Genomic DNA, 12,491 nt, shown 5'->3' on the forward strand with positions numbered 1-12,491 from the left:
ACACTCTAACATGTTGGCACAGGTATTCACTTCCTTAACAGAACCCAAGGCACAAGAAATAAAACCAAAAGTCAATAAGTGAGAAGGCATCAAGTTAGAAAGCTTCTGCACAGCAAAGGAAACAAGAGTATGAAGAGAAAGCCTAGAATCTGGGAGAAGATCTTTGCCACCTTCTCCTCGGATAGGGCATTAACATCAGAATATATAAAGGACTCCAAAACTTAACACCAAACAAAAATTATTAAATGGGTAAAAGAACTAAACAGACACTTCCCAAAAGAAGAAACCCAAATGGCCAAAAAAATGTTCAGCATCTCTAGCAAATAAAAACTATATTTAGATTTCATCTTGCTCCAGTCAGAATGTCAAGTATCAAGAATACAATAATAAATGTTGGCAAAGATGTGAGGGAAAGGTTCATTTATGAATTGTTGGTAGAAATGCAAACTAATGCATCCACTCTGGAAAGCAGTATGGAGATTCCTCTAAAAGGTAGGATGGAACCACCATATGAGCCTGCTCCTCTGTATTTATCTGAAAGACCTAAAATCTGTGATGCAGTCATATCAAGTATACATTAGCCAAGCTATGGACCCAACCTAAGCACCCTTTAACAGATGAATGAATAACAAAAAGTGATATATATATACACTGGAATATTATTCAGACATAAAGAAAAGTGAAATTGTGGCATTTTCTGATAATAAACTGGAGACTATCATGCTAAGTGAAATAAGCCAGACCCAGAAAGTCAAAGGTTGAATACTTTCTTTGATATTCAGATACTAGTCCAAAATTTTAAAAAGGAAAAAAAAAATGGGGGTGGGAATCACATAAATCTCAAAAAGACATAGAGAATGGGGGTTGAGTCAGAGGTAGAAATATGGGATAAGGGAAGAACTAACTTAGACATTATATCAAAACACAGCTTCTATGAGCACTTGATAAAGAAAGTAAAGAACTACCATAAACTAACCAAGAGACAAATGAACACTATTGAATCCTTTCAGCCCTACAAATAAGACTAAAATAATGATAAGAAGAATGGTTAACAAACAATAACAATGAAATGATATTAATTCATTAAGTAATTAGTTTCAGGCACTGTTCTAAGTCCTCACACATTTTCTATGAAGTCAATATTATTATTATTCCCAAAGTCTATATATCTGCACTCAAAGGTTAAGTAATAAAATATAAACCTTATCTACTTTGATAATATACAAATAATATAACTAAAAGAATAGGGAAGAAAGGCAAAGAAATTGTTGATGACCTCACTCTCTATAGTGATAGAGAAATGGTGTGATTTTAGGCTGACTAATAAAGTGATATTGTTATGTCTATAATCCAAGTTGTAAGACTGAGCAATCACTAAAGGTAAAAAATATAATCCACTAAAATCAATAGTTTGAGAGGAATGGGGAAGAATTAGAAATGTAGTTTTTTAAGTCTCTGATTATAAGATGACTTTTATTTTCTAAAATTATGAAAATTATTACCTGAGTAAAAAGTTAACTTCTACGAGTTATTAGAAGAAATGTATGTACACAAACCAAAAAGCAAAGACTGCACACACTATATAAGGAATGATACAAGGGGCTGGGGATGTGGCTCAAGCGGTAGCGCGCTCGCCTGGCATGCGTGCGGCCCGGGTTCGATCCTCAGCACCACATACAAAGATGTTGTGTCCGCCGAGAACTAAAAAATAAATATTAAAAAAAAATAATTCTCTCTCTCTCTCTCTCTCTCTCTCTCTCTCTCTCTCTCTCCCACTCTCTCTTTAAAAAAAAAAGAATGATTCAAGAACTAGAACACAAAACAAAGTAGATTAAAATATGATTTTACAACAAAATTGTGTTGAATTCAACACAATGTTTCATGAAACATACTGACATAAAAATCACAATAAAATATTTTTAAAACATGTAAAAGAAGATTCAAAATAATTCCTCAAAACACAAGATTAAATTAGGCAAGAGAAGTCATTTTCTATCAGATAAGATTAAATTCAGGATAAAAGGAATTAATGAATTTAAGAAAAATATCATCAAAAAGGCCACATTCCATAATTTCCATCTAATAATCTGGACTATCTTTCAAACATAACCAATTTCAAAAACAAGATGACAGAAAATGTGAAGAAAAACAATTTATAATTCGTCTCTCCCTTTATGTGAAAGATTACCAGAGAAAAAAATATAAGTAAGGGCAGAACAGATGCAAAAAACAAGTTAATGATACATATCAAGCTAATGTGCATAAAAACTCTGTCTTACAAATGGAACAAAATATTTTTTTTCAAGGACCCTTTGGAACATTCAAAACATTTTAGATCATAATGAAAACTGCAATGATTACTAAATTTAGAAATAATGTTTATAATAAATATGTTAGACTGAAAGAAAAGACAACACAGGTATTAATGACCTGAGTTTCACATAGAATCCAGTAAAACGTTAGTTCACTGATATTTCCTAAGCTACTTAAATGATTTCAGACAGGGGTTCCCAATATTTTTCTGTAATGCACCAGACACTACCAACCTTTGGCTTTGTGGGCTTCCTGGTCTCTATTAATCTATTCAGCTCTGCATCCAAAGAATGAAAATAGCCACAAATAATATATAACTAAATGGGCCTGGTTGGTTGTCTTCTAATAATCTTTGATTTATAAAATCAGGCAGCAGAATTTAGTTTGAAATCCTTATTTTGGAGCAGAGTAAAAAACTCCTTTCAAACTTTTTTTTAAAAAATAAAACTAGTATAAGATTGGTAACAAAATTCATTAAAGCATAACATTAGTTAGCTCTTTATTGTGAATATCTATGCAAAAACCCTCCACAGAATATTAGCAAATAAAATTCAGCAGCATATTAAGAGAATGAAACAAAATAATCTGGTCTTTATTGAGTAATATAAATAAGGTTCAGTGTTAGGACTCTATTAGCCTAATACATTATAATAATAGTTAAAAGCAAAAATTTCAGTATCCATTATTCATAAGAAAAATTTCCTTAAAACAGAGAAAGATAAGTCTTTAATAAGTCTTTATTAAACTAAAGCCAAGAATTATGTTAACATGGAAACAGTCAAAAAATTCCTGTTAAAGGGCTGGAGTTGTGGCTCAGAGGTAGAGCACTCATCTGGCTACCTGTGAGGTACTAGGTTTGATCCTCAGCACCACATAAAAATAAACAAATTAAAAAAGGCATTCTGTCCATCTACCACTACATTTTTTTTTTTAATTCCTGTTAAAGAGGGGCTGGGGTTGTGGCTCAGTGGTAGAGCTTGCCTAGCGCATGTGAGGCGCTGGGTTCGATCCTCAGTACCACATAAAAATAAATAAATAAAAATAAAGGTTAAAAAAAATCCTGTTAAAGATTCCACTGTCTGCAGAAAAAGAAAGGAGGTATACAAGTTCTAAAGGATGGGATACAATTAGCATTACTTACAAATGATGTGATTGTTCATCCAGAAAACTCAGGCTCACTTAGAAAAACCACTGCATATTGAAAAGGACTCAGGAAAATGACTTAATGCTTTCTATATAGGTACCTATGTTTCTGTATCAGTGTCTGAATTTATATGTATAAAAAAGAAACAGTTCGTTTAGTAAAAGAAACAAAAAATAGACTGAAAATTACAAAGCCAGATCTTATTAGAAACATAAAATACACATTAAGAAAAACTTTAAAGCATTAATAAGGTTCTCAAAAAGACATAGAAAAAAATATACCACCATCAAATAAAACTCAGTGTCATTGAGCTGTCAACTCTTTCTAGGTTACTCTACAAATTTGTAAACTTTCCAAGAAAATGGTTAGGATTTTAAATATAGGCAAGCCGACTCTAAAGTTAATATAGAAAAAACAGAAAGCAAAAGATATCAACGTTTGCAAGAGGAGGGTTAATAAGTTGAAACTATCTCAATTATAAACCCTAATTAATTACTACGATGTTTTACTATGCCTGGGTAGATAGATCACAGAAAAAATATGTAAACATACCAAAGTGCATGCTGAATTTTATCTTGGGATACATTATCAGTGGAAACAATCTGGATTATTCAGTAAATATTACTGACGTAATTAGGCAGCCATCTCAAGAAAATACTAAATCACTATATTACATTATAATAAAATTCAAATGTATCAAAAATTTGAGCTTTAAACATAAAACGGTGGTATTACTAGTATATTTACAGTGTAGGAAAACCCTTCCAAAATTAGACATAAAATCCAGGAATCATACATGGGAAAATTCAATGCTTTTACTATATAAACTCTAAAATGCATGCTTGGACAAAAATGATCATTGGAAGCACATATACCAAATGCTTAGAAAAGCACATAATCTTCGGTTTTAATGTTTAAAGAACATCACCATAAATCAATAAAAGAATTTAAAAATGCCTAAGTGAATAATTCAGTATAAAAAGGAAGTACAAGTAGCTCTTGAAAGATGTTTGATTTTGCTTCTTGATTTCATTGATTATTGCACTTTTTCTTCTTCTCTTTGGCTAACTTTGAGATTAGTTTTCTCTATTTTCTCAAGGTGAAAATTAACTATTGACTTTAGACTTTTCTTATTTTTAATGTAAACATTATAAATTTCCCTCTAAGTACTTCTATAAATTCCTTTATATGTTATATTTTCATTATCAGTCACTAAAAATATTTTTAACTTTCCATGCAATACATCTTCTTTGACCCATGGGATTTATAGATGCGTCCCATGAAATTTCAAATATTTGGAGATTCTACAGATCTCTCACTGTTATTGATTTCTGCTCTGTATCAGTCTTTCAGAATTTATTGAGACTTATTATTTTTGGCTCTGCATACAGTCTGTCTTGATGAATGCACTACATGCCTTTGAAAATAATGGTCTAAGTGTTGTGTTCTATAAATATCAGTGAGATTGAGCTGATTAACAGGGTTGTTAAGGTTGTTTATGCCCTTAGTGATATTTTGTCCAGTCATTCTATTGATTCCTGAGAGAGGTGTTGAAACTTCCAACTATGGTGGCACATTTGCACAAAAATGTAACCAGATTTTTATTTTACACATTTACTTTACAAATGTTGAGAGTCTATTAGTAGACTCTTATGCACACCATGTATTACTGTTGACCATTTATTAGAATTAAATGTCCCTTTTTATTTTTTATAAACTCTTTGTCAGTTTGACATACCTTCCTTTTTTGTTTTGTTTTTATTAGTTCTAATCAGTTATACATGATAGTTATACATGAAAGCTCTTTGATTCACTGTACACAAATGAAAAAGAATTTTTCACTTGTCTAGTTGTACATGAAGTCGAGTCACACTATTCATGCAATCATACATATACCTAGGGTAATGATATCCATCTCATTCCTCCATCTTTTCTACCTCCATGCCCTCTCTCCCCCTCCCCTTCACCCCATCCAAGTTCTTCCACTCATTCCATGCCCTCACCTGGCATTATGGATTAGCATCCATATATCAGAGAAAACATTTGACCTTTGGTTTTTTGGGATTTACTTACTTCACTTAACATACTATTCTCCAATTCCATTAATTTACCTGCAAATGCCATGATTTTATTCTCTTTTAATGTTGAGAAATATTCCATTGTGTATATATACCATGGTTTCTTTATCCATTCATCTATTGAAGGGCATCTAGTTGCTTCCACAGTTTATCTATTGTGAATTGAGCTGTTATAAACATTGAAGTGGTTGCATTACTATAATATGATTTTAAGTCCTTTGGGTATAGACCGAGGAATGGGATAGCTGGGTCACATGGGGGTTCCATTCCAAGTTTTCTAAGGAATCTCCGTACTGCTTTCCATATTGGCTGCACCAATTTGCAGTCCCACCAGCAATGTATGAGTGTACCTTTTCCCCACATCCTCGCCAACACTTATTGTTGCTTATATTCTTGATAGCTGCCATTCTAACTGGAGTGAGATGATTAGAGTAGTTTTAATTTGCATTTCTCTTAACTATAGATGTTGAACATTTTTTCATATATATTTGTTGTCTTCTTCTGAGAAGTGATAGACCACCTTATTTTTTTTTATTAAAAGAACTTTCAAGGACCATCTTTGCCTGCCTGTTTAAACTCTGTCTATTTGTCATGATGAAGTGCAGTTCCTGCAGGTCACCCAGAGTTGCATTTTACTTTTTATTTTCATCTAGTTTCACAATCTCTGCATTCTAATTAGAGGGTTTTGTTCATTTTCATTTAATGTAAATATCAAGAGATTAATAAAAGCTGCAACGTGTTGTTTGTTTCTCCCAGAGCTCTTTCTTTATTGTTCTTCTTCTTTTATCCTGTTTTCTTTCAGGTTAATTGAATATCTCTTAGAATTCTGTTTTAATGTCTGTTATTATTTTGCTTATTTTGGTGGTTATCTGGAAAATTACAATACTTTTTCTTTAATTTTCATGATATACTTAAAATTAATATCAGTGCCCTTCAAGCAAAATTCAAGTACTTTGTGACCAAGTTTTTCCATTTGTTGTGATCCCAGTCTGTTTATTTATTAGGAATATATTTTCTTATGTTCCTGAACATAGTCATAATAGCTACTTTTCAACCCTTATTTGGTTATTCCAATATCTGGATTCTCTTGAAGTTCTCTTAGAGTTCTCTTCAGTATGTGTCACAATTTCCTGCTTTTTAATGTGTCTAATGATTTATAAATTCAATTTAAATTATAGATTTCCAGCACTATACAATATTTATATATAATATTAAGCAGTGTTTATTCAAGTTATACAAAAATTATGATATTATATGTTTTGAAGCATAGATTGTAGAGACTATGAACTCTGTTAAGTTCCTTAGCTCATCTCAGCAGACAGTTAAGTCGGTTGACCTCAAGCTCTATACTGCTTTTCTTGAATTGGTATTCAGCTGAAATCTTTTTCCTGTAAGGCTTAGATAGCCTGCTTGAAGTTTCCTAATAAATGTGTAATTCAAAGATCATATAGAGATTTTAAAACAGCCTAATCACAAAATTTAGGGCTTTCCATCTCTAAATCTCTTCTTTTCAGAGTTTTTTGCCACAGTTTCAAAAGTAGTGGTGGCCCTGAATTCTGTTCCTTGATTTGGCTTCTGTCCTGTTCTATCCACCTTCTGGCATGCTAACTAGAAACTGCCAATCAGAGCCTTTAAAAACAGCATAATTGTTCAATGGCATTGCTCTCAAAAGAGTGTCCAATCACTTCCAGCTTCTTCCTGCTTTGTTTTTTTCACTACATTTTTATAGATATTTTAATTATTTTATAGAGATTTTAATTATTTTGCCCAGAATTTATAATTGCCATCTTTGGAAAAAAAAATTCTGCTGAATTGAAAATGTTATACATCCATTAATGAGAAACTAATTGTATTAATTCTGTTGCATACATAGAATGCATTACTGTGAAGAGAACAAACACCCTTAGTGTGATTGCTTGTGCCACACACCATTCTGGTTACTTTATACATATTCTCTCACACAATTTCCCAACAATACAATAGTTATCCCATTTCACAGATGAGACAGAAGGTTAAGCAACATCCTCAGGATGACACACACAGTAAGAGGCAGGACTGGCATTGTACCCAAGACCAGGAGCTGGAGCATCACGATTCAGTGTCTCCCCGTAGTATAACAGTGGCAATAATTATGGTTTAGATCCAAATGTCTCCCCAAACTCACATGCTAAAGGAAACGCAGCAATGTCCAGAGGTGGGGCTTTTAGGAAATGATTGGATCATGCGAGCTCTAAGGTCCGGGCATATTAACCCACTGTTGGATTAATAATTTGAATGGGCTACTCTAAGTGGTATCTGTAGGCAGGTGGGGTATGGCTGGAGGAGGTAGGTAACTGGTGCAGGCTCCTAGGTACATGTCTTGTTCCTGGCCCTTTTCTCACTCTCTCTCTCTCAGCCCTTCCTGGTTGTCATGAGCTGAGCCGCTTTCCTCCACCATCTTCTTCTGCCATGATGTTCTGCTTCACCTCAGGCTCAAAGTAATGAAACTAGCTAACCATGGACTGAGACCTCTGAAACCATAAGACAAAATAAATCATGCCTCCTCCAAGTTGTTTATGTCAAGTCTCTTGGTCACAGTGACAAAAAGTTAGCTATCATAATAATACATAATGAGAATGTAAAAATAACACGGAATATGTATAATAATATAATGAGAATTAAGCAACTCTCCATTTACTAATATTAGGCAGCTCTCTGGATGTAAATTTAAGTGAAAATGGCAAGGAGCAGACTAAGTATATAGAATTCCACTAATAATAAATAAATCATAATTTAATAATAATTAAAGGACCACATAAGTACACTTTTGCTTATGCATAGGGTATCATTGGAGGTATCTTTAAGAATCTGGTACTTGTTGAGATGTTTAGATAGGTGGGGAATACAGAATCAAGGGAGGCATTTCAATGCATTCCACTTTGTGTCTTTTGAATACTGTGTGATATCACGTATTACCTATTGAAAAAATTAATTAAATATCCTTTCTAAAATAATTCACATTCATTGCTTAGGGTAGAGTCTTGGCAAATTCTCACTCTCTGTAATGGAAGTGATTTTAAAGAGTGAAATGCCCAATGCTGCACACAGACAAAGAGAGAGCACGTCACCCTGAAGACCTGCAGCACCCTCACTTCCCCCAGCAGCTCAGAACTGAGTGCACTGAGAGTGAACAGAGAAAAGCACAACTGCCCAGGGCCAAAATCTCAGCGTGCGACTTAAAGTTGGCCACACTAACTCCCTTAATCTTAGATCAACACATTTGCGTTTTCCTTTTTCCTTGGTCCTCACTTTGTGTCTCTATTTTATTCATTTTGATGTTACTTCCTATCCTCAAATCATGTTAGAGAAATAGAATACTTATGCACATAAGCATTTGTATATTTGTATATACAAATATATGTTTTTAACTATCTGTATGCCAAAGCATTTCCACTGAATGGAAAGAGAAAATGTATTGCTCTCACACACCATTGGTCTTCAGGCTATCTATTCAACTTGGTGAAAACATTTATCTGGAATTGTCAGCAGTTTGCTATTTTTTTTTTTAACAGTGCATTTTATTTGTTTCCAGACTTTGTTAAATAGTAGACTTCATTTCCCTGAGTGTGAACTTCAAACTAAATGGTCAACCGGTTTACAAGTTAAGTTAAAGCTTAACTTGGAAATGGTAATCACTTTCTAAAAACATCACAAAACATCAAGATCCTGCCTTAATGCAAAGGCTGAGGTTTAAGGAAGGATTTGTGGGACTATTTGTGAATTGATTAAGCATCTGCCACCAAGCTGGGTTCGATGCTTTCTCAGGCTGTTGAATTATGCCTTTGTATGCACCAAGAAAGATGCCTAACAATTTCTAAGTACGGGAGTTAACCCGGTTTGTGGGTTCTGCTATGCATGAGACTGAGCTCAATGCTTGTTTATGGCCCTGAAACTGCTCACTGAGCCTGAAATTTATCAAGTAATTATATGGTAGAAGTAAAAGCTGAAGCTGTGCTTTATGTTCTCTTGGCTCAAGTCAATTATAACTTCTTTAATACTCTCCCATCAGCTTCTGCTAATTGCACATATATCTCCATGACAGAAAGGAAGTTCATCTCTCATCTACATTGATGATTTTAAGCCTAAAGACAGAGAATTCTGCCTTGACTCATAATAAATACCCCTTCCCTCAGGATGTGATCGAGAGTGCTAAGGGTGTCCACTTTTCTCCTCTTCATAAGAAGAGAGACTTGCTATTTCAACTAACATAAATTTACCTTAATCTATAGATGTTTTTCCCTTAACACCTCTGCAGGTGCAGAAATACATTCAGGTTATTGACTAAATGGCTTCTTGAGGAAGCACCACCACTTTGTCAACCAAGTGGAAATTCCAGGATCCACCAAGGACAGAGTCACTGTATTTCCTCATGGTCCTGGACCTCTTTCTAGCTAACCCTTCTGTTCTGACTATCAAGGCACATACTCTAGGACCTGCCTAGACAATGAATCATTTAGATCTGCCTTAATTCATCAAAACTCACCTGTTTTATTTTTGCTTCTCTCAGGCTTCTAGGTATTAGCAACACGATCTATGGTGGTCAAGGTGAAGGAAAGGAATGAATTACTGTTGACCATGGCCTGTGAGTTACTTTCCACCGGCATGGGGACAGAAACACCTTACTCATTAGAATCACTGGATTCTAGAGATGGAAAATATTAGTGTGCATTTCCTTCTCTTTTAAGGCTAAATAGTAGTCCAGTTTGTGTGTGTGCATGTGACATATTCTTTATCCATTCATCTGTGGACAGGCAGATAGGTTCTTTCTGTATCCTTGCTATTATTAATAAAGTTGCCATGAACACGAGAGTGCAGAAATCTTGAGGTGGTGGTACCGACTTCATCTCTTTGGCTATAGCCAGAAGAGAGATTATGTGTTGTATTATAATTCTATTTTTAATTTCATATATATATATATATATATATATATATATATATATATTTTAGTTGGAGATGGACACAATGACTTTATTATGTCCACCTAGATATATTGTTCTACTCTATTATATAAATGTGTATGTAGGTAGATAAAGATATGTTTCCCTTTAATTATATCTTAAAATAACTGATAGATAGAAGCCAAAGTCTCAAATATAATATTATTATATTAATAATTATTATAATAACTAATAATATTATAATATTATTTATCTACCACTGAGCCACAATCCTAGCATTCTTTAGGAATCTCTATACTGTTTTCCATAATAACCTCACCAATTTACATTCCAATCAACAGTATACTCATGTTATTTTTTTCTCCACACCCTTGCCAATATTTGTTATTTATTGTGTTTTTTATAATAATCATCTGATGTGGTTTAGATATGAAATATCCCCCCAAAGTACCTGATAATGCAAAAGCATTCAGAGGTGAAATGATTTGATTATAAGAAGCATGACATAATCAGCCTATCCTAGTTTGAATAACTGAGTGGTAACCTCAGGCAGATGGGGCACAGCTGGAAGAGGTGGGTGGCTGGGGATGTGCCCTGAAAGGGTCCGTCTTGCCTGTGGCTCCTCCCCCAGACCTCCTTCTCTCTCTCTCCTCTTCATGACCTTGTCATGAGCTGAGAAACTTTCTTTCACTGGGTACTTCCTCCATGGTATGCTGCCTTACCTTGAACTTAGAGCAATAGTGTCAGTTAATCTAGGGATTGAGACCTCTAAAATTATGAGCCCCGAATAAATTTTTCCACCTCTAAGCTATTCTTGCCAGTGTTTGGGTCACAGCACAACAAAAGTTACCTTAAAAAACACCATCTAATGGGTGTGAGGTAACAGTAGTTTCTATTTGCATTTCCCTGATGATTAGTAATGTTCACACCTTTCTATGTATCTACTTGCCATTTTTTTATATCTTCTTTGAAGAACTGTCTACTTAGGTTTTTAGGCTAAGTGAAATGCCTTAACACATAGAGAAAACTATTGCATGATGTCACTAGCATGTGGAATCTTTTTTAAAAAGTCAACATACATAGAGAATAAAACAGTGGTTATCAGGGATAAGGTGGGGGAAAAAGTAAAGGTAGCTCAGAAGACACAAAGTAGCAGATACGTTGAGTGAAGCAGGCTAGAGACCCAACATAAACATAGTTTTAAAAATTGTGTTGTGTTAGAGATACTTATCAAATAAGTAGATTTTAGCTACTCTCATCACAAAAAATATACAGCTACCTAAGATGATAGCTGTAATCTACTCCTATGGTAATTTTATTTATTATCTGTATGAAACCCATAGCACCATGTTATAAATTCACATGTGCACAATAAGATTTATTCTAAAAAAAGAAATTGTGTATTTCCCACATCCCACAGATTAGAAAATCAATGCTCGATGAGATCACTGAACATTACTCAGCCTACTTGGTTGAAGATCAGAAACAGGACTCAGGTCTCCTTTTCTTTCCACACTAATTTTCTAACCTACAATATTTCATAGTTTTTAAGGTTCTGAATTTTCAGGATTTCCTAAAAAAGAATTATTTATATTTGAGACTTTGGCTTATATCTATCAGTTAATGGAAGATATAATAAAAGGGAAATTTGTCTTTATCTGCCTAGCTATACATTTATATAATAAAGTAGAACAAAAAATCTAGCAGATAATGGAGAACATTGGGCACAGAGCATAAAATAGAAATGGCCATGTTGTGTCCACTTGGGAGAGAGGAGGACTGGATAGGGTGGGGCTCTTCTTCCTTGGTGGGAGCATATTGTGCAAAGATATTTACATGGTGGGGCATCTTCTTATAGTTTAGCCAGGTGAAAATGGGGGAAGCAGTCAATATGATTGTTAGAAGAAGAGAGAATCAAGGATCAATGATCAGGCTGTACACTCAGCTCTGGGAAATTGTTCACCTACAAAACTCTTTGCATTCTTCCAGAAGTACACTAAAAGAAGACAGTCACAAAAG

Source organism: Marmota monax, unplaced genomic scaffold, assembly GCF_021218885.2.
Source record: "Marmota monax isolate L192 unplaced genomic scaffold, Marmota_monax_Labrador192_F-V1.1 WCK01_AAM20220418_F8-fsc00041, whole genome shotgun sequence".
Classification (NCBI taxonomy): Eukaryota; Metazoa; Chordata; class Mammalia; order Rodentia; family Sciuridae; genus Marmota; species Marmota monax.